The following is a 20,450-nucleotide window of genomic DNA, read 5'->3' as shown; positions in this document are numbered from 1 at the left end:
AGATGTAAACAGTGGTCACAATTATCCATAAAAAGCAGTTAGGAAGGGAAGCACGACAGATCTAAAAATCACTTTTTCAAAGGAAGAGGGATTGTGAAAGGACAAGGAGGGAGGAAAGAAGGACATTTGCTGGGGTCTTGGGAGTTAAAGCTAAGTAAACTTGAGACAACTCACTTCCAGTTGTTTCAGCATATACCCCGTCTCACAAAAGAGGTTATTGCCGTGGGGAGTACTGGAGGCAGGAAGGAGTGCTAGAATTGGGGTAAACCACAGCAGCTCATCTCACTTCATAACTGTCAGGTCTCAGAGAGAGATGTCTCATTGACATGAGTGAATAAGATGTGATTAAGTTGCATATAGATACTTTGGCTAATTTTTTTTCGAAACAGTCAGTTCTTTGATATGATAGGAGTTTTATAAAAGTCCTTTAGAGTGTAAGATAATATACCAAACTTAGCTAATTTTAGAAGCAATAATATTGTAAAATTCATTCCATGAATACCAAAATTGTCATTTTCAATAAATATTGCACTAATTTTGCAATATGAAAGTGTATTCATATCCAGCAAGTCTGTGGTAGTTCAATGTTTTCTTTTTTGATAAATGTTTTCATATTGGAAGCTTATTCTACACGGTTTGTTTGGTGTGTTTTTTGGACTGCCTTGCATGAGTGGATCAAGGAGCTCTAATTGAAGGCCAAACGAGGAGATAGGAGAAACGTAGGTGCTGCAGTAGCCCATGCGGTCATGGGAAAAATGAGTATTTTGATTAGCTATCATTTCATAAGTATGTATCCTAGCTGATCAATTTAGAACACTATCTTTAATGAGAGGTGAATTGCACATTCATCCGAACTGTCATCTCAACTGTGTATTTCCTCAGTGACAGGACAGGGGAATTTGTTTGTGGTGTGCTGGCAGCCATGCCTCTGATGTGTTGAGTGAAAATACTCTGTACATTCACCATCAGCTTTGACATTGATTTCCTCAGGTTTGATTTGGTCCTCTGTTTAATGGTCTGTTTTCTCCTCATCAGCCCACGTGTTCACGGTGCTATCCATGGTTTTCTATTTTAGGTATAGGCATTAGAAACATAATCTCACTACTGAAATGTAAACTGTGTTTTAGGAATCCTGTATTCCTATTTTCCTCATATTTCTGTCATGTTGCTGTCCTAGGAATGAACAGATGTCGTCAAGAAGAACCTCAAAACCTTAAGTAATTATTTTTATAGCCAGGCATGAAAACTCAGCTTGATAGTAACACTGCATGAATGTTTGGTTGGCCCTGTCATACTCATACTTACATGTAATTGATGACATATCCCCTTTGCTTTGTAGGGTCTCCTGCAAAACATCCTTCCTTGAAGGTAATTAATTATGTATATTTTTTGAATCACTAACTCCATATTGTATAAAATATATATGATTTATGAATCATTTTCTTTTAAAAGCCTTTCAGCCTAGCACTGAAATGGAAGATCCTGCTGTGAAAGGAGCAGTACAAAGAAAGAATGTTCAGACATTGAGAGCAGGTACGTTTTCAATATAAATGGAATGCTGGAAATAAGTACATCAAATGATTGAAAGTACTCACGTTATTCTTAACCCCTAATTCATTGACATAAATGTTATTGTTGGTATCTATATTTGAATAAAAATAAATTTAGAAGCATAAAAAAGATTTTTTAAAATGTAAGCTTTAACTCAGATGTTTCTGTTTTAAGTTTTGAATAGCATAGAGTTTTCAATATAAAATTTTTATACTTGTCAGGGATTCAAAGCAGTGAATTTTGAGATTCTAGGATATTTCCAGTGAGTTATGTGCTAGTTGGAGTTCTGATCTTTACCTAGAGGAAAGCTTTACTTATTAACGTGTCAGTTTCTGTTTTAACTATAGAGACTTGCTGCTAGTGTTATTACACTGATGATCTGAAGCCAATCAGATGTTCCAATGAGCAGACTGTGTGTGTATGTGTATGTGTAGGTGTGTGTGTTTGTGGCATCTTTGATTATTAAAAATTAGGGAAGTATTTATTCATTTATAACTGGTAGAGTCTTTTAAAAGGGTTATTTTGAGACTTTTTGGTGTTAAGGTTTTTGAAACATGATTGCATAGAGGCTACCGACATCATAAATCGATTGTTTTTCATTTCAATGCCCTTTTGAAATCTTTAACTATATTGTGATGCTCAGAAATAATATGCAGAATTTTTTATTTGTGTCCTAAAATGGTATGTGAGTGGGTTATACACTTTACATACCCTTCTGCCACTTTCTTTGGTGTGTTTTGTAGTATATTTTCCAGATGCATCCACATTGATATGATTATCTCTGGTTTAATTCATTTTACACTTTTCATTGTATTCCCTTAAACCACTTTACCACATTTAGTTAGACTCTCCTGTTGCTGATAAATGAAGAAAGAAATAAAAATAAAAATAATGTCAGATTAAAAAGGCTTTTGTTTAATCAGGTTGTATCTATTAATGTTTACTATATGAGAGTTTAAAGCTGAAAAGTTCAGAGTGCAAGCATGCACCACCATAGTTTATAAATGTCCTTAGAACTATGATTCATGAGCCTTTAGCCTCTGAAGTTAGGGCAATTCATTTCTCTGAAGAAGTTTGCTGTGCTGTTCTCAGAGAAGAAAACTGAAAAGAGCAAATGGCATTGTCTTAGTTGACCTCTTGGACATCCTTGAATGAAACCGAAACTCCGGGGATACTCAGATCAAAATTCAGAACTAATGTTTCGAACAATATATATAGTTTGTGAATGTCTAGTGATCATGAGCCCTTGATGGTGAAATGAACTTTCAAGTTTCACTTTTACATTTTTTTGCTCTTTTCCTTGACTTGTCTTAAAAGCTTAAATTCAACAGTTTTATTTATACAGAAACCGGGAATAGAACTTGTTAAATATATTTCTGTCCTGTCTCACAGGTATGCTTCAGATCTAGTGTGAACTAGACTTCTTTTTGTATGGGAACAATTAGGTTTTTGTGTGTTTGTGTTTTTGAGACAGTCTTGCTCTGTCACCCAGGCTGGAGTGCAGTGGCTCAGTCTTGCCTCATTACAACCTCTGCCTCTCGAGTTCAAGCAATTCTCCTGCCTCAGCCCCCTGAGTAGCTGATACTACATGTACATGCTACCACACTCTGCTAATTTTTCTCTTTTTATTAGAGAGAGGATTTCACCATGTTGGCCAGGGTGCTGTCCAACTCCTGACCTCAGGTGATCTGCCCACCTCAGCTTTCCAATGTGCTGGGATTACAGGTGGGAACCACTGTGCCGGCTACAGATAAGATTTTTTAAGGCTATTATATTTTATGCAAATCTTTGGTCTATATTTAAGGCTTCATATATGAATTCTGAAGGTATTCATGCATTGAGGGAAGATGAAAGCAGTTTTTAATTTAATGTATATTCATTGAAATGTTTTTTGAAGTTTTTATCTCTAGTACACAGAAACACAAAATAATGTCTTGGGTATTTAATCTTAATGTGTTTATGCACAAAGTTAGTTATTCAAATGTTTTTTATCTCTGAAGAATCTTAATTATTAAAACATTTATCGTGAAAAACAAAATATATAATAGACATTGTTGAGTGATTCAAAGTAAATTGTAGTAAATAACAAAAGCTCAGAACAAAGTGAGAGATTCTAGTTAAGTAAACTTGTCTGAGTTAATAGCAATTACAGGACTTGTAAAATACATTAGACCGTGAAGGAGTAGTGTGTTTGTCGGGTAGAGGACAATATGGAACTGCTTCAGTGAAGAAAGAATTTTTATACTTTATTATAATTTGTATTACTATTTACATTCTAATAAATGAAAACTTGATTTTCAGATATTTTAGATTATATTTCTACTACTTGAACCATCAATAGTAAGACTTTTCAAAAATTTGGGAAGTTGTGAGTTGATGATAAATATCTATCACCATCAGTGATCAAAAATCAGACAGCAACTACAAACTTTGGACACACGAAGTTCGTAGTTAAAGAAAGGATTAATCTTGAAGCTGTGTTTCTGTCAGGGAATTATACTCTTCGTTACCTGTGTGAATCACAGCTATTACAGTAGAAAGAGAGCAAGGAAGGGAAAGAAGCTTAGAAAATTTTATTCTAGATTCCCTTGGTTGGCTTCATGCTACCGTAGTTCTGGCTTGTAAAGTCATTTTGTGGTCAAAGGTACTTTGTGTTTACTCCCCTTATGCAGCCTACAGTCAAACATAATGCTTCTTAGCAAGGCATTTGTATTCTTCCTTTAAGGAAAGCAACATATAAATAACAAAGAGAATGAGGAGAAAGAGTAATTTCATTGAGGTTAGTATTTAACATAAATTTGTGTGTGGGTACCATGATTATATTTAGAATTTTGGGCCTCGATTGGAAAATGAAGTATCTACAGATTTCCTACTCAAACACAATTTGGCTTTGATTCATTTTTACATCTCTAATTGTGCAATTATTAGGTATAATTATATGCAGTGTCACTAAAAATACCTTCCCAAACCAAATATTAAATGATGTCTATGGCTTTCTGTATTATAGTGTTGATTTTCCCAATATTAATGGGAACCACTGAGCATTTGCCTTGTAGTGTCTCCTCGGCTGTACTCACACATTCCATCACCTTGTCTTAATGGATGGATAATCATGCACTAGGAATACGGGTTTTCATCAGAGCTGTATCATTTCAAGATAACACATGAGCATCAAATTTAATTCTGCTAGAACACACAGTCTGTTGATTAACTGCAGAACTATGGGGTCTACTTTACATACAAGTTAAATTCAGTGCCTTTAATCAGTCATATGATCAGGTGAACAGTAATAAATTATGCATTATTTTTTCACTCCTATAGTTTTAATTTCTTTTTCCCTTTGTGTCTAGAATTAACATTTTGTTTTATAAAACCTTATGGTAATCTTCTAGAGTAGTGATGACAAGCCATAAATCTAAAGTTTCTTACCTATGCAAATGACTTGTTTGCTTCTATTTTCTCATGAGCTTCGTAGATCCAGCAAGCAGAACTTTTAAAACAAAATCCCCAAATGTGGCTGGGCGTGGTGGCTTGTGCGGCTGGGCGTGGTGGCTTGTGCCTGTAATCCCAGCACTTTGGGAGGCCGAGGTGGGCGGATAACCTGAGTTTGGGAGTTTGAGACCATCCTGACCAACATGGAGTAACCCATCTCTACTAAAAATACAAAAGTAGCTGGGCATGATGGCACATGCCTGTAATCCCAGTTACTCGGGAGGCTGAGGCAGGAGAATAGCTTGAACTCGAGAGACAGAGGTTGCGGTGAGCTGAGATCACACCATTGCACTTCAGCCTGGGCAGCAAGAGTGAAACTCCCATCTCTAACAACAGCAACAACCATGACCACCACCACCACGAAACCCAAATGCATTTTCTTGGCACAGTAAAACTGAAACAGAAAAAGTATCAAGTAAATACAAGTAACTAAAACAGTTTATGTGTGTTATTTTACTTCTCATTTGATAATTTTTGTAAAGTAATGAGCAGCATGTATTTCTTTGGGGACCCAGATATATATATTTATTCATTCAATAAAAATTCATTCTTATAATGGCCACTGATACTTATATTCTAAATATTTCTAAAAACATCTCCTCAGACCTGCATCATCTTTGCAACGTTGCCTTATATTTTATCTTTGTTCATTTATTTATATGCCTCAGAATTTTATGCTCCTCACAGTATTTAGAGTTAATTATCTCTAATGTAAATAGATCTGTGAACCACTCCTGAATACCTAATGTCCAAGCATATTAAAGGTTTATATAAGGCTTTCAGAAACTGACTTCTGGGTTGGGCATGGTGGCTCATGTCTGTAATCCCAGCACTTTGGGAGGCTGAGGCAGGTGGACGATTTGAGGTCAGGAGTTCGAGACCAGCCTGGCCAACATGGTGGAACCCCATCTCTACTAAAAATACAAAAATTAGCAGGTGGTACTGGCACCCGCCGGTAATCTCAGCTCTTTGGGAGGCTGAGGCAGGAGAATTGCTTGAACCTGGGAGGCTGGGTTGCAGTGAGCCGAAATCATGCCACTGCACTGCAGTCTGGGAGACAGGGTAAGACCTTGTCTCAAAAAAAGAAAAGAAAAAGAAGCTGACTTCTGCCCAAATCTCCATCTGTAGCCCTTTCCCCATCTGCCTTTTTCTCTGGAATTACTGAGCTGCTGGTAATGCCCCTCTCACCATTCCTCTTTTGCAGAGAAATACACATGCTCTTGGAGGCTTCTCTCCCTCTCTTGGTGCTGCCTGGCATGTGCTCATCCTTTCCTGCCCTCTGCCTCACTTAATCTGGCTAACCTTACTCTCTAAGTCTCAGCTCATGCATGATCTTTAGGAAAGCCATCCCTGACAGCTTTTATTTTTCTTCCTTATACCCCAGTGCCTAACACTTAACAGGAACTCAATAGCTAATTATTTGGCAAAGTTAAGACTGTTTATACAAAGATGATTCAGAAGATTGTCTTCTACAGTCTAGCAGCAAAGGGGATCGACATGTAAAGACATGATGTGCAGTTGAGGTGGTAAAGTGACACTAGAAAAATTGACAAAGTACTAAGGGAGCCCCAAGAAGCAGAAATGTGTGTATGTGGAGAAAGATAGCTAGAATCAAGGAAGACTTCACATAGCATTCTGAGCCTTTTTTTTTTTTTCTTTTCTTTTTCTGTTGCTGGAGACAAGTTCTTACTCTGTCGCCCAGGGTGGAGTGCAATGACATGATCGAGGCTCACTGCAACCTCAAACTCCTGGGCTCAAGGGATCTTCTCACCTAAACTTCTTGAGTAGCTGGGACTGCAGGCACATATCACCATGCCTGTCTAATTTTTTGTAGAGTCAAGGTTAGCTATGGTTCCCAGGCTGGTCTTAAACTCTTGGCCTCGAGCAGTTCTCCCATTTTGGCCTTCCAAAGTGCTGGGATTACAGATGTGAGCTATTATGCCCAGCCTACATTCTGAGTCTTAAAAGATGAAAATACGTTTTTCAGAATTGTAGAACATTTGCGATGTAAAAAACGGGGTGCACACTAATTACAGTATAAACAACAATAATTTTGCAAATTATTAGTAACTGCCAACTCAATTCATGTGTTGTTAAAAAGATACTGTTATGAAGTACAGTAAAGTGTTACATTGTATATTTTGAGTGTATTTTAAAATTTTGTTTTGTTTCCAACACTTTTGTTTATTTATGTTGGGTGAAACAATTTGTGAGTGACCCTGAGATTGTGTATGGCTTGAACCTGGTGGTATCTAGTGTCTCCCCAAGTGGTTTGTTAAAGTTTTGGATAATTAGAAGTATTTCTTAAATAAGTAAATATTTCAGTAAACATTAAGCTTCTTTTAAACTCTCAAAATATAAAATACAAAGAAATTTTATTCTCTATTTGTATAAAGATTATAGTATGTATTTAACTGTTCTTAGTTCATTTGAACTAAACCTATGAATTTTTCAACAGAAGAAGACTTACTAGTGGCTTCAGAGGAAGAGCGAGAAAGGCTTGAAAGAAGTGAAAAGAAGCAACCACAGGTATATAAAAATTTAAGTTTCTTGTCTAATATTGGTTTTTTTTTTGCTTTAATAACAAAGTGTAGTCCAAATGACATGACCTTTTAGACTATACCTTTAGAATCCAATAGATCATAATTTTAAATTTAATTTTTAAAACATTTAACCACTTATGAAACTTAAGATATTCCTACCATCTGTGGTAACTCCTAGCTGTCTTCACCTTTGGAATTGAGGCAAGAAATTTCCAGTATTATCTTGCTCTTTTATTTTTATAATCTTACTCATAATACAGAAGGTAACATGAAATACTGAGTCATATTACTAAGGAATAGAAATTATGAACAATTTAACAATGATGGCCACTGAGTTAAACTAATGTTAAAGGAATCATCATTGCTAGTGGTTCAAATTTTGCAGTTTCATATTGCTGGTCACCAGTGCCGAGTTTAAAGATTTATTCTGTTTTGTGGTTGCCAGTTGACTTCAGTGTTTGTGTTCAGGGAGTGAATGGGGTCATAAAAGTCAACCCAGTTGTCTGTTAAGAGAATTATACCTTGCAGAATGGGACCGTTGGTGTCAGGGTACAAACAATAACTTTATTTCAGCATAAATAAATAGTAAATATTACTAAAATTTTAAAAATCCATCCGCTATCACTAGCAGAACTTAAAATATATTAGAAGTGGATATAAGCAGAAAATCTATCTAGATACATAACACTATCATAGTTTATCATTTGAATTAGAACTTAAAATTTTGCTTCCCTTTCTGATTGGTGTTCAGTTTGGCTCTTAATAATTTTGTGTTTGCCTAGTCTCTAATCTTCTAATCTTCAGAAATATAAATGTACTGTAGGGGCTCACCGGTATGCTGAGGTAACATCTTTTTAAGAGAGGAAGCTTTTATAATACCACATATCATCTTTGAATTCATTTCTGGTAGATTTAACACATAATAAGTTTAGTCCAAACAAACACTGAGAGTTTCAGCTTGCCGATTCATGTTTTTCTCCTATGTTAAGCCAAGGCAAATTATATTTCACTTTTTAGTTACAATCCCATAATTTAAGAGTAGCAACACATAGATTAAGTTTCACAGTTAAATTTATTTTCGGATATTTCTTTGTTTATACTTGATTAAAGCTAATTTTAAAACATGCACTCTGACAGAAAAGACATCTGAGAAACAAAACAAGCAAATTAGTTTTCCACTTGTGCACCTGTGGAAAAAAAATTTCTCAGGAACCAGAACTGGGTAGGAATTGTGATAAAGGGAATATATCTGTATATTCAGGACTTCCTTTAAAATTCATTAGAAACAAGTTTAGGCTGAATATTGGTGAAAGTTTTGAAAACTCCCAAATTACTGCTTGCCCTGAGGAAGAGCTCTTACATAGTAACTATAAAGAGGGATGAACTTAAAGAGAGTGCCCTCTAATCTGATGAATCATGTCCCTGATTTTGAGGAGGAGCTGCATCTGGAGGGTCTAACTCTGTAGCATTCCAGGCAGTGCCTGACAGAGGAAGTCCATGTCAAATATCTTTTCATTCCGTTCACACTCCAGGTCCCTGAAATACAGTTACCAGTTATCTTCTAAGCTTCATTTAAATGAAAATAGATCAGACTAAGAAATGATAACAAACCAGACACATAGCTTGTTTCTAACACAGATGAAGAAAATTTTTGTAATGATAAAAATTAAGGAACCCAGTAATTATGATTGAAAGAAAGAGATTAAGAGTTTAACATGCAAATGGCAAAAAATAGAAAGCCAAATACCACTAATTGGAAATTAGACATTAGGCATTGGCCTCAGTCTAGAGATCTTGAAAGTCTTTTTGATTTGTGGTTTACCCACCCCAAAGAAATGAAGCATATGATTCAGATAGAAAGCCACAGTAAATCTGCTGTTACAGATACATATGAAAACAGAAAGCCAATACAGTGTTTGTTCCAGAAGCCACTATATGACAATCCCAGTGCTAGTAACTGCAAAAGCATGAATCTTGAATTATAAAATGTGAGTTATTCTCTACCACATAGTGAGAGAACATAAAAAGTATAGCTAGAAGACTTACGGCAAGATATTCCAAGGTTTAAGAATGAGGTAGGCATGTTACAAGTTGAGTTCCTGGCTTTGGAGAAAGAGACAGTTCAACTTCAGAAATACAGAAGTTCACTTGCTGCTTCCCTTTTTTCTCTTTATCAATCATTTGATTCAGTCTAATTTTCTATTCAAGAAAATCTCGTGTACAGTTATAGGGGGTTATCTAAATGTGTAATTATGTGTCAAAGTAGATTAGTTCTGCTATCTAAATAATGGTTCTGGAGAATGTTCTCGTAATGTTTGTTCGTTAATCAACCTAAGTCTCACTATCAGTCTTCCAAGTGGCATATGGGCTGGGAAACTAATTCAGCCATGTACCATGTGACCTTCTGAACCAGATAAATAAAGAAATTGCTGAAGAAACAAGGTCTAGATTCTAGATTATTTTTTTCTGTATTCATTTAGAGATGAATTACATTATTTAATGATAGAATGAGAATACAATGGGAGGGAAGCAATGACTGAGAAGAGCCACAAAAACACATCTAGCCTTGAGAGTTGCAACGAATATTCCCAGCCAAAGGAGTCTGTTTAATGTGTTTTCATGCATGCAAGTTTATCTGCTTAGCTCAAACTGTTTGAACTTACAGTCCCATCATGGTTATTTCAAATATTTTTGAAAACAAATATATATTTCCACATACTTTAAAACATTACCACTCTCTAATATTTCTGTTGAATCAGACCTTTACATTATGTTGTTTAATAAAATATGGTAAGTTTTGACATGTATGATTTTTATCATATAAGAAGCATAACTTCTCAACCCAAAATTTAGCATTTGACTCTTTAGTAGAAAGTTGAGTTCTGTAGATTGTGTTCTAAAGATGGACAACAATCTGGAGTTTTACTTCTTTCAAAGTAAAGCAGATGAGGCCTTTTTCCATCCTCTGGGGCATTAAATTGCTTTGCTTCAGTTAGACTTTTAATATATCTAATTTTATAAATTTATCTGGTAATTTATGTAATTCAGGAATATGAAATTGTATCATATTATTTGGTGCCATGAAATGCTAGGGAATGCCACCTTAGGAGCTTTGGATGAAACACTGAATATGTCTTGATTGGTTTGACTCCCATTAGCAATAGATAATGGGGCTAAAGTAGGTAACTGTACCATATGTTTTCCACCTATAAACTTTTGTGGTAATTGAATGTGAAATCTGGGAAGCATCTTGTTTTCCAGAATTCTGCACTAGAAGGTCAGCAATTTCACTCTGCTTTTTGTGTTGTGGCAAACTTTTGTTCCCATAGTTCAGAGAGCACCTTTACTTTTTTGATATCCCAGGATTCAAATGAAAAAACAAAAGAGAGATGAAAGGCAGTGGGGAAAAGAATAGCTTAGTGCAGAAAAGGGAAAGCTTCTTTAAGCTTCTTTACTGTTCCCGAAGCCCTACAAGGTCACATCCTCTTAATCTGGCTATTTCATGTAAAATCCAGGCGGTAAAGACGGAAGACATATGTTATGTCTGTGTCTTTTTATTTCTCTGTTTCTGCCAGTCAGATAGCATAGAAATTTATATCGGGTAGCAGAGAGTGGATGGGAATAAAAGCACGAAGTGGAAAAGAGCCCTTGTTGAAATTTTGGAAAACTCTTCTATTCCCTCAAACAGAAATGAGCAGACTTTACAAAAATATTTCAATGATGAAATAAGAATATCTTACAATTATAATAGTTACGTATAATGATAAAATTAAATTAAGCACAAAATATTTTTATGATTAAAATGGTGACAACCTGAATCAAGTGAAAAAATCAGGGAAAAAGGTTTTTTTACTGAATAAAATAATTATTTATTATTTTATTAAAGGTAAAAGAAGGAAATAATACAAACAAAAGTGAAAAAATACAACTATCAGAAAGTCTATGTGATTGCACATCTGCTGCTGCTGCTGGCAGATTAACCCAACAAAGAAAGATTGGGAAAACATATCCTCAGCAGTTTCCCAAGGAGGTGAAGGAAGAGCATGATAAGTAAGCCTGTAGCGGTGGTTTTGTTTTTTGGTTTTTTTTTTTTTTGAGATGGAGTTTCTCTCTTGTTGCCCAAGATGGAGTGGAATGGTGTGATCTTGGCTCACCGCAACCTCTGCCTCCTGGATTCAAGCAATTCTCCTGCCTCAGCCTCCATAGTAGCTGGGATTACAGGCATGTGCCACCGTGCCCAGCTAATTTTTTGTATTTTTAGTAGACATGGGGTTTCACCATGTTAGCCAGGCTGGTCTCGAATTCCTGACCTCAGGTGTTCTGGCCACCTCAGCTTCCCAAAATGCTGGGTTTACAGGAGTGAGCCACCGTGCCTGGCCACCTATTGCAGTATTTAACAGCAGGTAATTGTCATTGTGCTATAAACTAATTCAAAATTAGACTAATATTCTTTATGATTAACAAGTTTTATACTTTTACCAGGGATATTTAGCCCTGTCTGGCAATCAGAAAAATGCAAGTTAACATTAAATAAGATACATTTTTAAAAGTCATGCTGATATTTAAAAAGTAATTACTAATGTTGGCAAATGTGAGGAAAAAGGCATTCTCACACACTGTTGGTATATGAAATTATTAAATTATTTCTGAAGGGTGACTTAGCGCTGTGTATCAAAATTTCAAATAACCTGACATCCCTTTAACTTGACAACTTCACTTCTGGAACTAGATTTCACAGGAAAACATAACTTGTGTAAACATATACACATTTATTAAGGACATTAATTATATATTACACGTAATGAACAGTAGGCCAATAAATATGTAAAATATATGTAATAGCAAGGTGAATTGAAAGTATTAAGAAAGAAATATAAAAAGTATGGATATGTTAGACTCTTTAGCCTAGTTTTGGATTACAGTAATCTGCAGATAGTTTGTGTGAAAGACATCTGAAGGTGCCATCAGTCATTTGGAGAGATACCTGCAATATTTCATAAAGATTAAAATTTATTTCTGGTGAACTTATACACTTGTCAATAAATAGTAACTTTAAAAAATTAGTTAATTGTCAATGATCTTTTAAAGTTAGGGAGTAATTATGACTGTGTGATTTAAAAAGGTAATTTTGAACTTGTAAGTTTACTGAATAATCTCCAGTATCCTTTTTTATAATATATACTAGAGGGACTAGGAACACAAACTTTAGCAGAATATTCTTTCCTTACTACTTTTCAAGTATATGCATTCTTTTGAAGATGTTGAAGTGAGAAATTAAATATCTGAGAACTAGAAAGGAAAAATAATCCAGAACATAGAAGTTTTGTTAGGATAGTAGCATATGAAGAGGTATATCAGAAGATGAACTTTTTATTTTTTAACAAAATGAATTTTAAGATAAATGTCTTTATCTGCAGACGCACCTTAAAACAAGAAAATGAAGAAAAAACAAATGTTAATATGCTGTACAAAGAAAAATAGAGAAGAGTTAGAAAGGAAAGAGAAACAATGTAAGAAAGCAGTTGAAGCAAACAACTTGAACCGACTGTTCAGTCACTAGAGATGAAACCGAAGACTGTAAGAAATACTCCAAATCAGGTAAATCAATCTTTGGTAAAAAATTCTGTATTTTAAACTTTATTTTAGCAATGTTACTTATAATATCCCCTTGATTTAATATATATTATTTAGGTCTAAAACAAACCAGAAATGTTATCTCATTTTTAAAAATGAATGATGACTTTTACAGGTACAATTATTAATATTTATTATAAATCTTGGCATCCACATAGAATACTATTTTATTACAAAGAGCTTTTGAAAACAATTATATACCATAATATACACTTAGTGATAACGTATTGATAAAAATTTTGTTCCCAGTAAAATTGTTCCTTTTTCTTTCCCTTATTTCATACTGATTACCTAATATTATAAAGAAGAAACAAATTATTGCAGTCACAAATAATCTCATAATATTCTAAGAAGAGTTCTATAAATTTTATCTTATTTACTGTTGGTGTTTTGAAATAAAAGTTTTGTATTGATATATTTACATCACAGAAGTAACTGTGATCTGTTGGAGAACTAGAAGTAGAGTCAGAAGTCCTGGGGGAAAATCCTGTAGCTTGCTTATATATATATATTATATATATATATTTTTTTTTTTTTTTTGAGGCGGATTCTTGCTCTGCTCTGTTGCCCAGTCTGGAGTGCAGTGGCACGATCTTGGCTCACTGCAACCTCCGCCTCCCAGGTTCAAGTGATTCTCCTGCCTCAGCCCCTGAGTAGCTAGGATTACAGGAGCCTGCCACCACACCCGGCTAATTTTTGTATTTTTAGTAGAGATGGGGTTTCACCGTGTTGGTCAGGCTGGTCTAGAACTCCTGACCTTATGATCCACCCACCTCGGCCTCCCAAAGTGCTGGGATTACAGGCATGAGCCACCGTGCCTGGCACTTGCTTATATTTTTAACCTTTCTTTTTCAAAATTGTGGTAACTAGATGAGTTCATCAATGAATGTATATAGGAGTGACTAGTATAATGTCTAGATTTATGATTTAGTAAATGTAATTCTTACAACTGACTATAAAATTGTTAAAAGAGTCAAATTGCAATAGAATATTATCAGTGAAACAGAACTATAATAACTTTGGGAAATTTTATCTGTCCAAATACATATGAACTAAGATTCTTACTATAGGGTGGTGAATGGGTTAGATATCAAAGTATAAATGCAATTTTTTTGATATATTTTAATTTAGTCAAATTTGTTAATGCATTAATTTCTGCTTTTGCGTTTGTGGTAATTGAGGGAAAGGCTCTTCCAATTCTGATATTCTTAAAAATTCTCTGGTGTGCGTGTGTGCGTGTATGTGTGTGTGTGTGTTTACTTTTATAAATTCATTGACTTTAAATACATTTCTGAACTTTTTGGAATTTATGCTCTATAAGGTTCAAAGTTTTGCTTCAACTTTTTCTCCAGTTGGACATCCACTTACAGTAACCTTGTTAGTGTATGGATGTGCAGGTTATTCATTCACTTCAGAGGTAATCATGATACGTTATTTTATTGAGTACTAGGTAAAACTTTCTTTTTGTTGTATTTAGGATTTTCGTAATCGTGAAGAAATGAAAGATCTGATGGATGAAAATTGCATTTTGAAGACAGATGTTGCTATACTCAGACAGGAAATATGCACAATGAAAAATGACAGCCTGGAAAAAGAAAATAAATGTCTTACGGACATTAAAATTGTTAAAGAAATAAATGCTTACCTTGAAAAGAGTATAAAACTCAATGAGGAAACTAACAAAAACAGCATTCCAGTATTGATACAAGAGCTTCATGATCTCAAGGCTGAGAATACAGGGCTCAATTCCAAACTGTTGAAGGAAAAAGAAAGCAAGGCAAGACTGGAAGCTGAAATTGAATCGTATCAGTCTAGACTGGCTGCTGCTATAAGTAAACACAGTGAAAGTGTGAAAACAGAAAGAAACCTAAGACTTGCTTTAGAGAGAACACAAGACGTTTCTCTACAAGTAAAAATGACTTCTGATATTTCTGAAGTAGAAGATAAGAATGAGTTTCTTACTGAACAACTTTCTAAAATGCAAATTAAATTAATTACCTTAAAAGATAAGTTCCGTAAGACAAGAGATACTCTCAGAAAAAAGTCATTGGCTTTAGAAACTGTACACAATGACCTAAGCCAAACACAGCAGCAAGTAAAGGAAATGAAAGAGATGTATCAAAATGCAGAAGCAAAAGTGAGTAAATCCACTGGAAAGTGGAACTGTGTAGAAGAGAGGATATGTCAACTCCAACGTGAAAATCTGCGGCTTGAACAGCAACTAGACGATGTTCATCAGAAAGGGGATCATCAAGAGATAGTAATTAATATCCAAAGAGGCTCTATTGAGAGTGGAAAGAAAGACCTCCTGCTAGAAGACAAAAATAAGAAGCGAATGAATGAATATAATCATTTAAAAGAAAGTGTCTTTCAGTATGAGAAAGAGAAAACAGAAAGAGTAGTAAGTGTCAAGGAAGATAAATACTTTCAAACTTCTAGAAAGATAATTTAAACATTTGGTTCTGGATACATGTTGAACCCAGTTGAATATAAAAATCAATAGATAAAATGTGTGTTTACCATACTGTATAATTCCATTTACGTGAAACATCTAGAAAAGATAAATGTATAGGGACAAAAAGTAGATTAATGTTTACAAAGGGTGGGGCTGGAAGCTGGTAGTGACTGCTAATGGGTATGAGGGATCGTGCAGTGATGGAAATGCTCTAAAGTTGGGTTGTAGAGATGGCTGCACAACTCAGTAAATTTACCAAAAATCTTTTAACTTTACGTTAAAACAAATTCTATAGTATGTAAATTATATTTCAATAAAGCTTTTTAATAAAAGAAAAAATGTGTTTATTATATCAGCTTAGAAACATACCTTGCTTCCAGGAAATAAAAGGTGGAGCTGAGAGATGATTTACTTTCAGAAAAGACATTGTGTCACCTATGAAATTTTATTAGGCACAGAGTCATATTTTAAGGTAGATAGTCCTGTGCTGCTGAAGCAATAATTTTAATGTCTTTATGTTGCCACATGTTAAGACCATGATGAAGGTATAAATGGAAATGTTTACACCTGAAATGAGTATTTTCGCATTAAAATTTAAGTAAGTGATTTGCTTTGTCACTTAATTCTAGATTCCCCAGATGAACTGAAGTGTATTGCTGTGTCTTCTAATACCTTCCTTTAAGTAGCTTTTTATATATTTTAGTTGGTATAAGCTTTGTTATTATTCATATTAATTTAACTTAAATCTGAAAATGTGAGTCTCAAATTACGTATTTTTATGACCACATAGTGTTTTAAAGGCACCTACTTGTTATAAAATTACAATTTAGGATAAATGTGGTAGATTTTAGCAAAACCATATTTGATTTGGTCTTCCCACTGGAATTTATAATTTACTTTGAATATTTTTATTAATAATTAGCTCATAATTTTTATTTCAAGACTCAATGACTATCATTTGAATATAACTTTGTCCAGTACAAAGATACTGTAGCTGCCTGTGATTTATGAGTTAGGCATTAGATTCTCATTTTCAGACTAAAGAGGGGTGGCAGGCTTATGTACAGTGGGAATGGAGTGAGCACAGGAGGGAGTTGTAGGAGCTTGAAGTCAGAGAGGGAGGTAGAGGCCTGTTTACCTAGGGCCTCAAAGGCCATTGGAATTTTACTTTTATTCTGAGATAGGAATCTGTTGGAAGGATTTGAACAGGTGATTGAATATGCTAGGAACTTTGAGGTTGAGTTGAGCTTCTAAGATGATCAAATGGTGGGATGAATCTGTTGTGTTAAGTAAGAGAATACCAATTTGGCAGGAAGGTAACACATTCTGCCTCCCTCGCTGAATTCAGTAATAAAGTGTGTACATGTGATGAAAAGAAAGTGAATTGATGTGTGTGGTGATAATTTTCAAAGTAGGTATATTAGAGTTAAATGTTACTAACATAAGAAGGCAATTTATAAAATCAGTAACAAAAATATTTTATCAGGTGGTTGTGAGGCAACTTCAAGAAGTGGCTGATCCCCGTAAAAAATTAACTACGTTAGAGTCTCCACTGGAAGGTACATCACATTGTCACATTAATTTGGATAAGACACAGGCCTCAAAGAAGAAATTATTTCAACTGGAAAGTCAAATATGTATGGAATTTAACATGTCGACAGTTATTCTGTAGCTGGTTGAATTATATAACATGTTTTAGGATACTGATTTTGGCAGAAGCTTGATTTTGTATTTTCATTTTAATTATTTCCATTTTACTATCTTTATAATGTACTTTTTTTTAATATTGTGGCTTTCATTCTACCATTTTGAAAAACCATTGCATAGCTTTTCTCTTACAGTATGTACCCTTGGAAAAATTAAGAATTCTACATCCTTCCTCACAGAAAATTGACTTTTTTCCTGTTCAGCATATTTTCAAGTAATTTTTGTATTGCTATGATGAGGCAGGCTAGATTAAATCAGAGGGGAAGATTTAATGGAATGTTCCAGAAAATTGTCTTATTTCTTCACTTTTGTGAATGGACACAGAATCTATCTATTTATTTCACAGATTCTAGGTTAACTTGTAGAGAAAGGCCATTATACTATTCTTTGAAATGTACATGTTTTATGTTAATTTACAAACTATTTGAAAAGTTAGGCATTCTCTTTATTTATCTTTTATTTAAAATATGCTATAAAAGTGTAGAAATATTTAGATCTGATATAGTATGTACATCAAAAATTTGAGAGCTGAGAAAATTATCTTGATCCTGCCATTGGATTTTAAAAACAGTTTCACTGAGATATAATTCACATATCAGATATAATTCACATATCACATTCACAATTCAACCATTTAAAATGTGCAACTCAGTATCTATTAGTATATTCACAGCATTTTTGTCACTCTGAAAAGCAACCCCACATCTCCTAGGCATGACTGCAGCTTTCCTCCATGTCCCTTCACCTACTCCTGTTGTAGGCAACCACCATCTACCTTTGTCTCCATAGGTTTGCCTGTTTTGCATATTTCACATAGAGTTCTACAACGTGTCGTCCTTTGTGACTGGCTTTTTCACTTAGCATAATGTTTCCAGAATTCATGCATGTTTTAGCACACATTGATAGTTTATTTCTTCTTATAGTTAAATGATATTGTATTGCATGGCTATACTTGTTTTCCATTCATTCATCAGTTGATGGACCTTTAGGTTAGTTTCCACTTTTTAGCTATTATGAAAAATGCTGCTGCGAACATTCACTTACAGGTTACTATGTGAACATGTGTTTTTATTTCCCTGCTCTTGGACTTTATCCTCAGAGTTAATTGGGCAGATATCAGCACTTGTCTTGCTCATGCTAGCCTTTCTGCCTTCTTAGTTTCTGTTTATCTAGCCTCATTCATTCAGACCTGGCAGACATTTTTTTTTGTTTTCCTGAAGCTTTCTCTGACTGTTCTGACTCTCATTGACCTTATGTGTTAGCAATTGTTGTCTAGTCTGTGCAGAACTTAGTCCTTAATTTTACATGGCTTTTATTTTTTTATGGAAGATAATTTTCTCTCATTATAAATGTGCTTAATAGGGGAATAATATATAATAGGTATGCCACCTATCCTTGCATAAATTGAAAATATTTTAGCTTAGAAGTTTTTAGCATACAATTAAATACTTTATACCATACCAATTATTTCTTTTTTGAGACCTTGACACAGTAAGGTTTATATTCTAAATGTATTTTTAGCAATTAACTATCAAATCTAAACCAATTAGTCTAATAAAGGAGAATCGATCAATCACATGTTTATGTTTTTCTCACTATGAGAAAGAATGTAAATTGGCCTTTTTTCACGATGCAGTCAGAACTGTCTTTCTGGACTGCTGCCAGTTTGTCAGCTGAACAATTCTGGCTGCAGCTTGTCTGATGAATGATAGCACAGCCCCTCAATCTGAGTGCTCCGCAGAATGCTTGTGAAGGCAGCACCACAGCAACAGTTGGTCAGAGGGAACTGATTCAGGAGCTTCAATTTAGCAGTAGCATCCAGGGTTTTTGGCTCAGTGTCTTTAGCCTGTCTCTGCTGGTTATGTCAGTTATGTACTATTCAATCCAGGAGGTGCTACTTAACATTGTAGTACATGCATAGTCATTGCCTACTGAGTCACACAGAGAGAAAAGTAAGTTATAAATATATGCCCCCATTTGCTGCAACTGTCAGGGGTGAGAAGAATGATTGTGTGCAGTTATAGGAGACCACTTCCATTGGCATGCCACCTGCCTAACATACACAATTTTGTTAAGATATACAATTAAATTATTACGCTAGTAGCAAATATTTTTGTAGCTCACTATGTTCCATGTACTCTTCTAAGTGCTTCATGTTAGTCCCCAGTTAAATACCTGGTTGGGGGAGGTGACTCATGCCAGTAATCCTAGCATTTTGGAAGGCTGAGGCAGGAGGATCGCTTGAGCCCAGGAGTTTGAGACCAGCCAGAGCAATAAAAAAAAATAAAATAAAATTTAAGCACTTAGCTGAGGCATGGTGGTGCATGCCGGTAGTCCCAGCTACACTGGGAGGCTGTGGTAGGAGGGTCACTTGAGCTTGGAATATTGAGGCTGCAGTGAGCGGTGATGAAGCCACTGCACTCCAGCCTGGGTAACAGAGCGAGACTCTGTCTCATAAATAGAAAGTTTTGTATAGATTCCCATAGAAGTGAGTTAGACATCAGGCTTAGAGTTATTAGCCACTTTGATGTCTGCCTTGGGAGTAAAACATATAATAAGGGACAATATTAAACCATCTCAATCAATAGCCTCTAACTTCTTGAGAATGTTCTTATTTCATGAATTTCTAAGCAACAGACTACCTGGATTAAGACATTTGGTGGACACCATTTTGAGATGAAGTATCTCGATTAGGAGCAAGGGAGACCTCTAGTTGACTGGAGCTTCCCAATGATATAGCTGAGTGTCCCCCGAAGAAACTTTAGAACAAGACTTTCATCATGCTCTATCTCTATGGCAAAGGAAACTCTTTAAAAGAAAACAAAGGCAAACAAGTGATAATCTGATGGAAAAAAAGGGCTGGGTGCTGTAATCCCAATATTTTGGGAAGCTGAGGTGGGTGGATTACCTGAGGTCAGAAGTTCAAAAACAGCCTGGCCAACATGGTGAAACCCTGTCTCTACTGAAAATATAAAAATTAGCCAGACTTGGTGGTGGGCACCTGTAGTCCCAGCTACTTGGGAGACCGAGGCGGGAGAATCACTTGAACCGAGGAGGTGGAAGTTGCA

At 35.1% G+C, this 20,450-nt stretch overlaps 2 pseudogenes across 2 annotated transcripts in view; one reads left to right on the top strand and one right to left on the bottom strand.

Annotated features, from left to right (window-relative positions):
* Window positions 1-17,059, top strand: part of LOC112632780 — a 44,456-nt pseudogene extending 27,397 nt beyond the window's left edge. Inside the window, exons 11-16 of the transcript XR_003121443.1 lie at window positions 1,340-1,368; window positions 1,461-1,533; window positions 7,502-7,572; window positions 11,473-11,636; window positions 13,004-13,184; window positions 14,698-17,059. The product of XR_003121443.1 is annotated as an ankyrin repeat domain-containing protein 20A2-like (transcript). The remainder of the gene's footprint in view (window positions 1-1,339; window positions 1,369-1,460; window positions 1,534-7,501; window positions 7,573-11,472; window positions 11,637-13,003; window positions 13,185-14,697) is intronic.
* LOC112632423 overlaps window positions 1-20,450 on the bottom strand; it is a 496,008-nt pseudogene that overhangs the window by 362,287 nt on the left and 113,271 nt on the right. The gene's annotated exons all lie outside the window — the stretch shown is intronic.

This window comes from Theropithecus gelada, chromosome 10 (genome assembly GCF_003255815.1).
Source record: "Theropithecus gelada isolate Dixy chromosome 10, Tgel_1.0, whole genome shotgun sequence".
Lineage (NCBI taxonomy): Eukaryota > Metazoa > Chordata > Mammalia > Primates > Cercopithecidae > Theropithecus > Theropithecus gelada.
This window is presented reverse-complemented; position numbering and strand designations above follow the sequence as displayed.